We start from the raw sequence: 12,077 nt of genomic DNA, 5'->3' as shown, positions 1-12,077 counted from the left end.
GTGTTCAAGGAACACAGGGTTTACAAAGGGAGGAAAAAAATGTGGTGAGATGTATCTCAAAATAATGTGTTCAATTACTGATGTGTGTATAAGCTTAAGAACTTGGAAAGAGGAAAAAGTGGTTAATTTATCAACGTTGTAGGGAATTAAAGGGAAATATATGCAGAAATATGACAGCTGGGGCCAGCTGTAGAATCTGAGAGCGACTTTCCCAGGTGGAAATTTGAAGATGGGAAGGCAGGAAAACAGAGGAGACAGTGGATAAACAGACAACTGTGCTTCTTGGGACTACAAATGATTCATTGTTATTGGAATATAAAGCTCAAGAGAAAGAGTAATGGAAGATGAGACTACAAAATCAGATCAAATGTGCTTTTTATGGCATACATAAGAATTTTGTTATGTAAGTTGATCCCATTATTTGATTTGAATTTTAGGAAGTCAATTTTGTTTGTAGAATTTTAAGATATGCAGCCAGGTTAGGAAGCCTTTGAAATACTTTTGAAGGACTAAACATAAGCAGTGGCAATGAATTTGGAAAGGAGAAGACATGTATTCAGGAAATATTCTGAAAGTAAAATTGAAACAGCATGATGATTACATTTAGAGGTGGGGGTGCTAAAGGCAAGGTGATTCGTAGCCCAAGAGTGTCACGTATGTGCCCATTCTGGGCCCATCTCAGAGCTAAGTAGAACATAGGCTGGGTGTTAGCAACCCTGACTCAATCCCGGGAAATGACAAGCTACACTTCCTGCTGTAATTAGACTTGTATTGGAACAAAACCACACTCATTTGTTTATGTGTTGTCTATTGCCACTTTTCATTACAGCAGTAGAATTGTGTAGTTGCAACAGAAACCATATGGTGTCAAAGCTTAAAGTATTTACTATTTGGCTCTTTACAAAAAAGTTTGGCAACTCTGATCTATCCCAGTCTGGGCCTCCTTCTTGTTTTTGTTGTTGTTGTTTTCTTTTATTCTTTTGAGTCCACGTTCAAGGACATGTTTTCATTTCTTTGAGAGAGAGAGAGAGAGAGACAGAGAGGGATATTACTTGGTTGCCTTCTTGTGCACACCCTGACTAGGGATCAGACGTGCAACCTAGATATGAGCCCTGACCAGGAATTGAACCCATCATCTTTTCATCTACTGGATGACATTCCAGCCTTCTGAGCCACACCAGCCAGGGCTGGGCCTTCTTTTTGGGAACATAAACTGCACAATTGAATGTTGTTTCTCTGGGTTAAGAAGGAAAGGAGGTGAGGATGATTTCCATGTGTCTGAGTTAGGTGACTGAATGAATTGATGGGAACACAAATTGAAACAGAAATGCAGGTTAAAATCAAAGGGAGAACTTAAAGGTAGTGAATTTCTTTTTCCATAGATACAGCCTAAAATATCTGTAGAAAGTCAAAACATTCTTGTATGCTGGGAAGCTGGAGATGCAGTTTGAAGGAGAGAATTAATATTAGAAATCTACAATCGGGGGACACAACTATAGAAATGACACATTGCGGTAAAAACCACAGAAATAGAAAAGGTCATTGGGGGAAATTGCTAAGTGAAAGAAGATGCCCCAGAGCAGCACTCTGGGAGATATTTACAAGGCAGATAGAGGAAATGAATCCAGCAATACAGATCAAAAAGACACTTACACAAGGTCAATGAAGTAAATTACCCCACAGCTATGAGATTAGGGGATTTTACAGAATTAGGGAATTCAGAAAGTCAAATGTGTCATCAGAAATTTAAAATAAGCTTGTCCCCTTTGGGAGAAAAATACCCCCATACTAGGAAGTCTTTCAATATTCAGGGCATAGAAATTTAGGTTGGGGTCATGGAAGCCAGGTTTAAATTTTAATGTGCTAAGGAAGTAAGAAAAGAAAGACCAAAAGTGTAAATTACTTTTTTAGGATAGCCATAGGCATTGGCAAAGGGGAAATTTGTGTTTGAGAGCTATCGCCATTTAAGAATGAGAAACTTAAGCCCTGGCTGGTGTGGCTCAGTGGTTGAGTGCAGGCACGTGAATCAAAGGGTCATTGGTTCAATTCCCAGTCAGGGCACATGCCTGGGTTGCAGGCCAGGTCCCCAGTGCGGGGCATGAGAGAGGCAACCACACACTGATGTTTCTCTCCCTCTCTTTCTCTCTCCCTTCCCCTCTCTAAAAAATAAATAAATACAACCTTAAAAAAAAAAGAAAGAAACTTAAGCCATTTATACTCCGTAACTATAAGAGGGAGTGATTGAAGAGAAGAGTTAAGACTTTTGGTAAGAAAGAAGACAGAGATTTATAGTAAACTCTGAACTGACAACTTTTTTGTCTCAATTATATGATGCATATGTTTTATGAACAAAATTGAATATAGTTACAGAAACAATAAAATATAGTCTTCAAAAGGAAAATCAAAGGTGCAGAGTTGTAATATTCAGGTCTTTTAAACTAGGTTTCAAGAAAAGAAGTTGTAACTAAATCATCACCTGTGCGCTTGCCTCTCTGATGCTTAGAGAAGGAATCCTGTCTTGAGAATGACATTAAGCATCTGATTTCTGCTTCCTGACTTGCATGGAAATTATTAAATACTACACTTTGCCTCAGTCTAGGTGACACTCTAGTCCACAGGAGGCAAACACAAGGCCCTCCACCCTGCTTAATCCAGCCCCGCACCTTGTTTCTGCCCCGCGGCAATGCTGAGCTCCTTGCCCCTCATTAAGGAGTAGTTACATTTACACAGTCCTAAAATTACATTTGCCCTTTGAAGGCTACCGTGAGGCTGATGTGGCCCCTGGTGAATATGAGTTTGACACCCCTGCTCTAGTCTTTAATATTTACTTTTTCTTTCCCTTTAGATTGTGAGAGGAGTCTTTCCCTTCCTTCTCTTTTTATCTTCTCCCATCTTTAAAAAGTTCTAGTTTTTGAACTTTTGTATTTCCCCCAAAACACAAGAAAATCGTGAGTTTTGAGAGCTGCTGGCCTCTCCAGCTCCGGTCCTCAGTCCAGCAATTAGGCATCACTTGGGAACTTGGTAGCAATGCAAACTCTGGGACCCCCACCCCAGACCTGCTGTGGAGGGGTCCCAGCAGTAAGTGTTTTAGCAAACTCTGTAGGTGAAGCTGATGTACCCAAGAGCTTGAAAAGGTGCTGTGGGGACCTCAAAAATGATCAGAAAGGGGAGAAAGGGTTTAAAGATATTGTTACAGAACAGACCTGGGGTGGAGGGAACGACATATTATTACTGAATGGACCCACATTTGTGCTCTGGGGCTCCCCCATGCCGTACTAGGTTTGCCTTGCCTGCCACCAGGGAAAGACGCCTCTCAATGACAGAGATTGATGAAAATGAAAGGGGTTATTTATTTAAAGAGTTATACAAACCTAAGAGTAACAACTTAATGTCTTCATCGAGATCCCAAAGTCCCTTAGAATACCCACAAACACACAATCCTTTCTTCCCCCTCTGCACAATTGGGGTACCATATCTCAGAAAAAGAAATAGAAGTCCGTGGTTCTTCTCTGCCCAAGCCTCATGGTCCCAACCCCCCCCCCCCCTCCTCCAGGCTGCGATGCCTGGATTTAAATTCCAGTACCAGTCTTCCTCTGCCGCACCTTTTCTGACTCCTCCCATGATTGGCCACAGCTGCCAGCATTCCCATATTTTCCAGGTTACTGGGCTGCCATAGTAAGTCCAGGCAGGTGTGGCCCTGTTGTGTGGAGCCGATCATCTCCAAGCTCTTACTCAGGCACTGTAACCAGGGGGAGTTGCCTCGCAGTTATATCACGGGTTGAAGTCACTCCCATCCCCCTGGCCCAAAGGAAGTGCCAGTTTATCTATGATTTTAGCAACATTGAACATTACCAAACTTTTTTGTCTTGTCATTTTATAAGGCATGATATGTATTACAGTATTTGCATTAAAATTCTATAGTTATTTCTTTATTTTTTTGATATTTATGATTCAGTCTTTATTTGTAAAATTTAATCATTTTAAAAGAATTTTTTTAAAGATTTTATTTCTTTATTTTTAGAGAGAGGGGAAAGGAGAGAGAAAGAGGAGAGAAGCATCACTGTGTGGTTGCCTCTCACGCACCCCCTACTGGGGACCTTGGCCAGCAACCCAGGCATGTGCCCTAACTGGGAATCACACCAGCTACCCTTTGGTTCGCAGGACGGTGCTCAGTCCACTGAGCCACACCAGCCAGGGCAAATATAATCATTTCAATATTTAATAAACTTACAGGATCATTCTATTATTTAAATTTGCATTTCTACGATTATCAATAAAGCTGAATGTGCTTTCATTTGCTTTGGTCATTTGCATTTTGTGTGCATGTGTGTGAAACACCCAATGATAACAGGGTAGTCAAATGAACCAATGCTTTTCTTTATGCTTCTGCTCTTTAAATCACGCTTAGGAAGTTATTCCAATCCCAAGAGTATGTCTTTTAGAGTACTTCCAGTTTTATTGCTGATGTTTACATCTTTAATGGATCTACACTTGTGCTGTACATGTTATAAGTTAGGACAAAGGATCTTATCATTTCCCTTTTGAAATAGAGGAAGTTAAAGCCCAGAGCAGTTGAGTAACTTGCCAAGGTTAGATATCTGGTCAGTGGGCAGGTCGAAGTTCTTCTGACTCAAAGTTCAGAGTACTTTCAATTACCTCTCAGAAAAAACACATGGAGAATGGTAGGGGTTGGGGGAGAGGGGTGGAGGGCTGGTGCAGGGGATAGGAAATTAAAGATACTTTATAGGTTTTTCTTTCCCTTAATCCAATAATCAGGAGACCAAGAGTGGAATGGGCAATAATAATATAAAATATTTGGCTTTCCTTTAAAACCAATTTTTAAAAAATTTTATGTTACTCTTTTCCTAGATTTTTACATCTGCCAAGGTATAATTTTCAAAAAATTTTTAAAATGACTAAAGCCAACATAAAACATGTGTCCAAAATAATACACACTTTTTTGCCCCGATTTTTTAGGGGGAAATAAGGATGCACATTATACATGGGTATAATGATTACATATCATAGGTGTAATAATAGGTGTAAAATCCCACGTATAATGAGCACAAAAATGTGGGTGTACATTATATATGGCAAAATACAGTAGTTCGATCATTAATGAGGACATCAGCCAGATGGCACAGTTGTTTCAAAAGGACTTGATAAACTGCATGTTTGCAGAGTTAAAGAAAACAATGTTGAAATCAAATTGTTAGGTTTAAGATTCGAGGCAGCATGGATGGAGCTGGAGAGCATCATGCTAAGTGAAATAGGTGGTGAAAGGCAAATATCTTATGATCTCGCCTATAAGCAGAACCTAATCAACAAAACACACAAGTGGGCAAAACAAAACCAGAGACATGGAAACAAAGAACAAACTGCCAGTGACCAGAGGGGAGGGGGAGGGAGATAACAGGGGAAGAAAGGGGAGGGTTAAGTCAAGGAGCACGTATAGATGACCCATGGACAAGGACAATAGGAGGGAGGATTGGATGTGGGAGGTTGGGGTGGGTGGGGCAAGGGAGAGTAATGGGGGGAAACGGGGACAACTGTAACTGAACAACAATAAAAAACATTTTTTTAAATAAACCGAGATTTGCAGAGTAAAAACAATGATATAAGTTATTAATGTCCTAGAGAGCCGTACAATCATAAGTTTTAGGGTTATATTTTCTACTCAACAGAAATCATTTTCAGTTCTTTCACATAGAAATTACAAGTTAACTTGTAACTTCAGAGATTGCGCCACAACCAATCGTAAGCAGCATGTAAGATACGTGATTTAAACAACCATAGAGTGAGACTGTTAGTGCTCCAGGCTAGTATTGAATGAGCACGCAGTCATCCTTTTGCTTTATTTTGGATAATTGTTCTCAACAGACTTATAACCTAAAAGAGAATAGACTATTTACAGTAAAGTATTTATAGAAATAATAAACTCTTTGTTAAATCAACACAGGTTAACTAAAACTTCTGGTTAAAAAAATAACAAAGATGATGCATTTCAGAATTGCACACCTGAAGCCTGCATAATTTTATTAACCAATCCCATCCCAACAAATTCAATAAAAAAAGTTAAAAAGCAGAAAATAGCACAGAAAGGGTAAAAGTTTGAGTAAAAATAAACCAGACAAATATCAACAAAGGGAAGTTGGGTGACAATCTTAATATCATAAAAATTAGAATTTAAAGTCTCAGAGAGATTAGAATTTGAAGCAGATGGTTTTAAAAGAAATAAAAGACAAGTTTCAATAGAAAGAGGCCAATGTGACATTACAGCAAATTAATGTGAGGAAAAGGAAATATTAGATGACTTTGAAGAGAAAGGTATGTGGCATGGGGGGCTTTGTAGAATGCACTAAAACATTTGATTTTGTTCTAAAGAGCAATTGGAGAGGTTTTTAAAATTATATTGTTTTGATTGTGCTATTACAGTTGTCCAGATTTTCCCCCTTTGCCCCCCTCCACCCACCACCCCCTATTCCCTCAGGCAATCCCACCACCATTGTTCATGTCCACGGGTCATGCATGTAAGTTCTTTGGCTACTCCATTTCCTATACTGTACTTTACATGTGCATGGCTATTCTGTATCTACCTATTTGTATTTCTTAACCCCCTTGCCTCTTCACTCATTCTCCCACAACCCCCCTCCCATCTCTTTAACTTTTAGCATTTTAATTATGATGTGTCTTTGTGTGCTCCTCTTTGCATCCATCTTGTTTGGGACCCTCTGTGCTTCCCAGACTTGCATGTCTATTTCCTTCACCAAATTAGGGAAGATTTCTTTCATTATTTTTCCAAATAGATTTCTGATTTCTTGCTCTTTCTCTTCTCCTTCTGGCATCCCTATGAAGCGAATGTTGAGTTGCTTAAAGTTGTCCCACAGGCTGCTTACACTGTCTTCATTTTTGGATTCTTTTTTCTCCTTGTTCTGATTGGTTGTTTTTAATTCCTTATGTTCTAAATCATTGATTTGATTCTCAGAGCTTCATCCACTCTACTGTTGTTTCCTTGTAAATTGTTCTTTATTTTAATTAGTGTATCCTGTGTTTCTGACTGGATCTTTTTTATGTGGTTGAGGTCCTCACTAAGTTCATTGAGCATCCTTATAACCAGTGTTTTGAACTCTGCATCTGATAGACTGCTTATCTCCATTTTGTTTAGTTCTTTTTCTGGAATTTTGATCTGTTCTTTTATTTGAGCCATGTTCTGTGTCTCTTCATTTTGTCAGCTTCCTTGCATTTTATTCTATGTATTAGGTAGAGCTGCTACGACTCCATGTCTTGGTTGTGTGGCCTAATGTAGTAGGTGTCCTGTAGGGTCCATCGGTACAGCCTCTCCTATCACCCAAGCTGAGTACATGAGGTGTGCCCTACCTGTGGGGTGAGTAAACCCTCTTCTTGTAGTTGAACTTTGGTTGCTGTTAGCAGATCAATGGGAGGGATGTACCCAGGCCAGTCAGCTGCAAGGATTGGCTGTGACCACTTACCACCAACCTCTGCCCTCAGTGGAGGATCAGCTGTGCAGGGGCAGGGTGGTAGTGCTCTGAAATAGTCTGTAGCTGCCCACTGGGTATACTGGCCCTGGGGTTTCCTAGCTATTGCAGACCAAGGTCAGCCCTCACCTGTGTTTTGCCCAGGGCACCCTGCCTGAGTTATAAAGCAATCCAAGATGGCTGCCTCACATGCTGGGCTTGGAGATTTCCAAGCAAAATTAAGCTGTTATTCTAGGTGGCTAGTTCTAAGCCTGGGGCTCACTGAGGCCAGCTGCTGCTTGTTTGAGAGGATTTAGGAAGTTGTGAAGCAGGAACCAAGACTGCCATTCATATAGAAAAGCAGCTTGAATGAGCCCATGATTTGGGTGGGGCAGAGTCTCTGGGGATCTCCAAGGTGGGGTCTAACAGTGTAGTCAGTTTGATGGAGTCTCTGATAGGACACTGGTCTGCCAGCTCTGTGGGGGTAGGGCCCAGAAAAGAGACTGTAGTATCAGCTAGCCTTGATGCCATACAGCTCAGCTTCCCCCTGCACACCACTGGTGACCCTGAAGCCATCACCCTGTCACTGGAGCACAGAGGAAGTGAATCTGTGTAGGTGAGTCAGTATGTGGGTTCTTTAAGAGGAACTGCTTGGGGATCCAGAAGTTTCTTCCACTGACTCAATTCCCGCTGGATTTTGCAGCCAGAAGTTTTAGGGACTTACCTTCTTGGCACTGGAACCCTGGGCTGGGGGGCCTGGTGTGGGGCTGGGATTCCTCACTCCTGAGATATCCCTCCTGAATTTTTATCCACCATGTGGATGTGGGACCAGCCCGTTCTGCATCTCCACCCCTCCTACCAGTGTGGATGGATGTGGTTTCTTTAATACTGTAGTTGTCAGACTTCCATTCAACTTGATTTCTGATGGTTCTGAACAATGGTTGTCCTGTATTTTAGTTGTAGTTTTGTTGTTGTTGTGCGAAGAGGCGAGCCATGCCACCATCTTGACTAGAAGTCACAATTGGAGAGTTTTAAAGAGCAAAGTGTCATGGTTTAACTTTTATTTTTGAAGAGTCACTGCTCTGCAGAGAGTGTTTCACAGCTGGGCAACAAACACATGGAAATAAAGAGACAAAGTGGGGACAATAATCCAGAGGAGAAACGATGACGGATTGAACTAGGACAGAAGTAGAGAAAGGTGAAGAGCTAGCATGTACATTTCAGAGAAAAGGCTGAATTCATTATTATCAAAAGAATCATCTGTGAATAGTGAGGATTATTGAGAGGTGTAGAATGAAAAAATATAGTTAAGGTTAATACAAGGTCTAGGACAAAGTGAGCACTAACTAAATAGTAATTGCTACTTTTATATTATTATATATTACAAAGGGACTATAACAGGAAATTAAAAACTCAATTCTTAAAAAAATAGAAAAAAAACAGTATAAATAAGTTTTGCTAATATATTTGAAAATCTGAAATGAATCCACATTTCAATTGTAAAAGATGTTTTTCTGTGTGTGTCTAGAAATAGGAAACCTAAATAGACCAATAAGCATAGAGAAAATGGAAAATGCAATTAAAAACTTACCACCTAAAATTTCTGTGGCCTCAAGAATTATGATATATTATCTATCATAGAGAGTAGTTCATCTTCTCTGAGCTCTCTCTCCACCTAGAAGGAGAGCTCAATCTTTTGTCATAATAAAGACTGGATAAATATTAAAGACTATAACTTTTAATTGGTACCAAATTAATTAGTCCATGTAGGATGCCCAATATTTTTGTTCTCATCTCATACTCTTTGTCAACATTTCTTCAGTCTGGGAGTACAGAGCTCGCATTGGTCTTATTCACATCTGTATCATAAGCACTACCTAAGTGCCCTTAGACATAGAAAGGAGTGAAAAAGATTCACTACATTGAAATAATGAATAAAAAGCCAAAAACACTGAGAGAAGAGTAAACTGGGGAAAGGTAATTTTACTCTAGAGAAACAGAGCAAGTGGTTGGAGATTAGAATGAAAGGTAGGAAAGGGTTTTAAATAATTGTTCTTAGAATTAGATAGTGATTACAAGTTATTTTTAGGACAAATAAGGAAATTTTGTGGTTTGAATTAAAACATTGAGGGTAGAACAAACACAGAAGTTTTACATATCCATTTTATTTGTAAAGAAAATAAATTAAAATTCACCAAATGTCTAATCCATGTAAATTTCAATGTTTTATCATACAAATGGAATTTGACACAGCCATTAAAGCTATATTTAGACTGATTGATTTCAGGCAAAGTGTTTTTTTATAGCTTTGAGTTAAAAGTGCAGAATAGATTTGGATGTGAAATTAGGTTACAGCTTCATAATTTTGCAAACACACACACACATACACACTCTTAGTAAATTATGTATCTCCAAACATCAAAGGTATTTTGATTTTGTGGTGTAGCTATGAAAAATTAGTTTTATATTTTTAAATATTTCCAATTTTTATTTAATATGGTTCCATCAGTGTAGTAATAAAATTGCCACGGTTAGAATATGTTTTCATAAGAATGTTGCAGTGTATGATAAGCCACCACATCCACCATATGTCAGTTGTCTTTGAATTTCTAAAGATTAATAATAAAATAAATTATCAGTAAAGAGAAATGTGAAGTAAGATTTCATACAGTGGATTTTTAATTTATGGGACTCATTAACCAGAGTTTATAACCAGAGTGTAAGAATTATATGGGGCTTTTAGGTATTAGTAATATCTAACTTTTATTGATTTCTTACTTCCTTACCTATAGCACGTCCATGAAATTTTATTCTCACCAAAAAAAAATAAGGTTCAAAGAAATTAAATATCACTTGCTAATTTTAAAACAGATCAGAGATCTAGATGGAGTTCAAACGGAAACTAGTATGACTGTGATTAACTCTACCTTTGCTGTTAATCAGAATCTGTCATGTGGACTACCTACTATTTCTCCACTAGATTAATATACAAAATTGTCTTAAAGGAAAAATGCTCATAATTCCCAGAGAATAATTTCCCAAGGATTCAAAGACCTCAGATGAAAAAACAATGAAGAAACCAAAATTGTACGACAGTGTCTGTCAGTTGCAAGTTATCACTGCAACATATGAATTTTGTTTTTATATCAGAGAATAAATATACTGGGTTCCTTAGTGCTCATGCACTCTCAAGAACATCTTTGCTCCTCTTTTCTCTTTCCCATTCCACAGGCCACAGTCTCAGAAACATGATTCTAGTTTCCCCTTTTCAAGTTATGCAGGAGAGAAGACTCTTTCCCACTTAACTAAAACAAGGCTGGACTTGAGCTTACGTGGGCTAACTTAATTGCCCCTTCGCCTACACTTGTCTCCTATTCTAGCTTTCCTCTCACCTTAAAACTATAATTTGCCAGCATAAGATATGAATTACCTTCAGCATATCAACATCATACCGGTGAACATGGGTTAACATTGTGTGACAAAACCAGTCAATGACATTGGCGTATGTCATGAGCCTCCTTAACCATTTTATACTTTGCCCTCTGACTGTTCATCATCTTCCACTCTCTCATGCCTACGAGGTCAGGTTTGGGAATCTCAGGGCAAAACAAAGTTTCTGTTCACGTTGCCCGGGTCCCTCTAACTCTTTACTTTTTACCTGGCTCCCTGGAATGGGTTGAGTGCTGCCCCTCCCCCACACCCAAAATATGCCCACTTGGAAACTGAATGTAACCTTATTTGTGAAAAGGGCCTTTGCTGATGTAACTTAGTTCGTGATCACAAGAGATCACCTGAATCAGTGTGGATCCGATGACATGTGTCCCTGTAAGAGAAGACAGGAAGGGGAAGACAGACACGGAGAAGACCATATGAAGCGGAAGGGAGAGAGTGAAGTCATTCTACCACAGAGCCACGAGAAGATGGAAGAGGCATGAAGGACTCTCTCCTAGAGCCTTTGGAGGGAGAATGGGTCTGTGGACAGCCCCCTTTCGGACTTCTTTCTGATCTCCACAACCCTGAGAAAATAAATTTCTGTTGTTGGAGGCCACCAAACTTGTGGTAATTTCCTACACCAGCTGGAGGAAACTAGTATACTTCCTGAGCCTCATTTTGACTAAAAGTAGCAGGTGTGTATTTTCCCATGCCTAATGTGTTCATCCTTTCTTAGGATCTGTCAGCTCACCTCTCTCCATGTTGTTTCAAAATATCCTGAGTAAGAAAACTCTAATCTGCTTCATTGTTTAACATTCTGGTTTCCAGAGCACTATCTTGGCTGTCCCTCCTCCCTCTTCTCGTCATGCCTGTCTGGCCATTTCCCCTTGGATTCTACTCATCTTTCTTGGTTCTTAAATTTTGGAATGGAAATCCATATCCCTCCAACCTCCTTCTTTATCAATTAACACTAATTGATACGAAGTCTGATATCTCTTTGTCTGTGTTTCTACTGTATTACCATCATTGCCTCAGATTCCTATTCAGCATGATGAGGCAGGCTCCAGACCCTAGCAAAGATACCAATTTTTCAGAGAAATACCTGAATTTTTCCTACCTGTAACTTCTATCTGGAAACTATAGCCTCCTGTGGCAATTATTTTGCTACTC

General features: G+C 39.4%; 1 protein-coding gene across 1 annotated transcript in view; it reads right to left on the bottom strand.

The window, feature by feature from the left end:
* Positions 1-12,077, bottom strand: part of LOC128779144 (indoleamine 2,3-dioxygenase 2-like) — a 43,699-nt gene that overhangs the window by 28,447 nt on the left and 3,175 nt on the right. The gene's annotated exons all lie outside the window — the stretch shown is intronic.

Source organism: Desmodus rotundus, chromosome 13 (genome assembly GCF_022682495.2).
Source record: "Desmodus rotundus isolate HL8 chromosome 13, HLdesRot8A.1, whole genome shotgun sequence".
NCBI lineage: Eukaryota > Metazoa > Chordata > Mammalia > Chiroptera > Phyllostomidae > Desmodus > Desmodus rotundus.
This window is presented reverse-complemented; position numbering and strand designations above follow the sequence as displayed.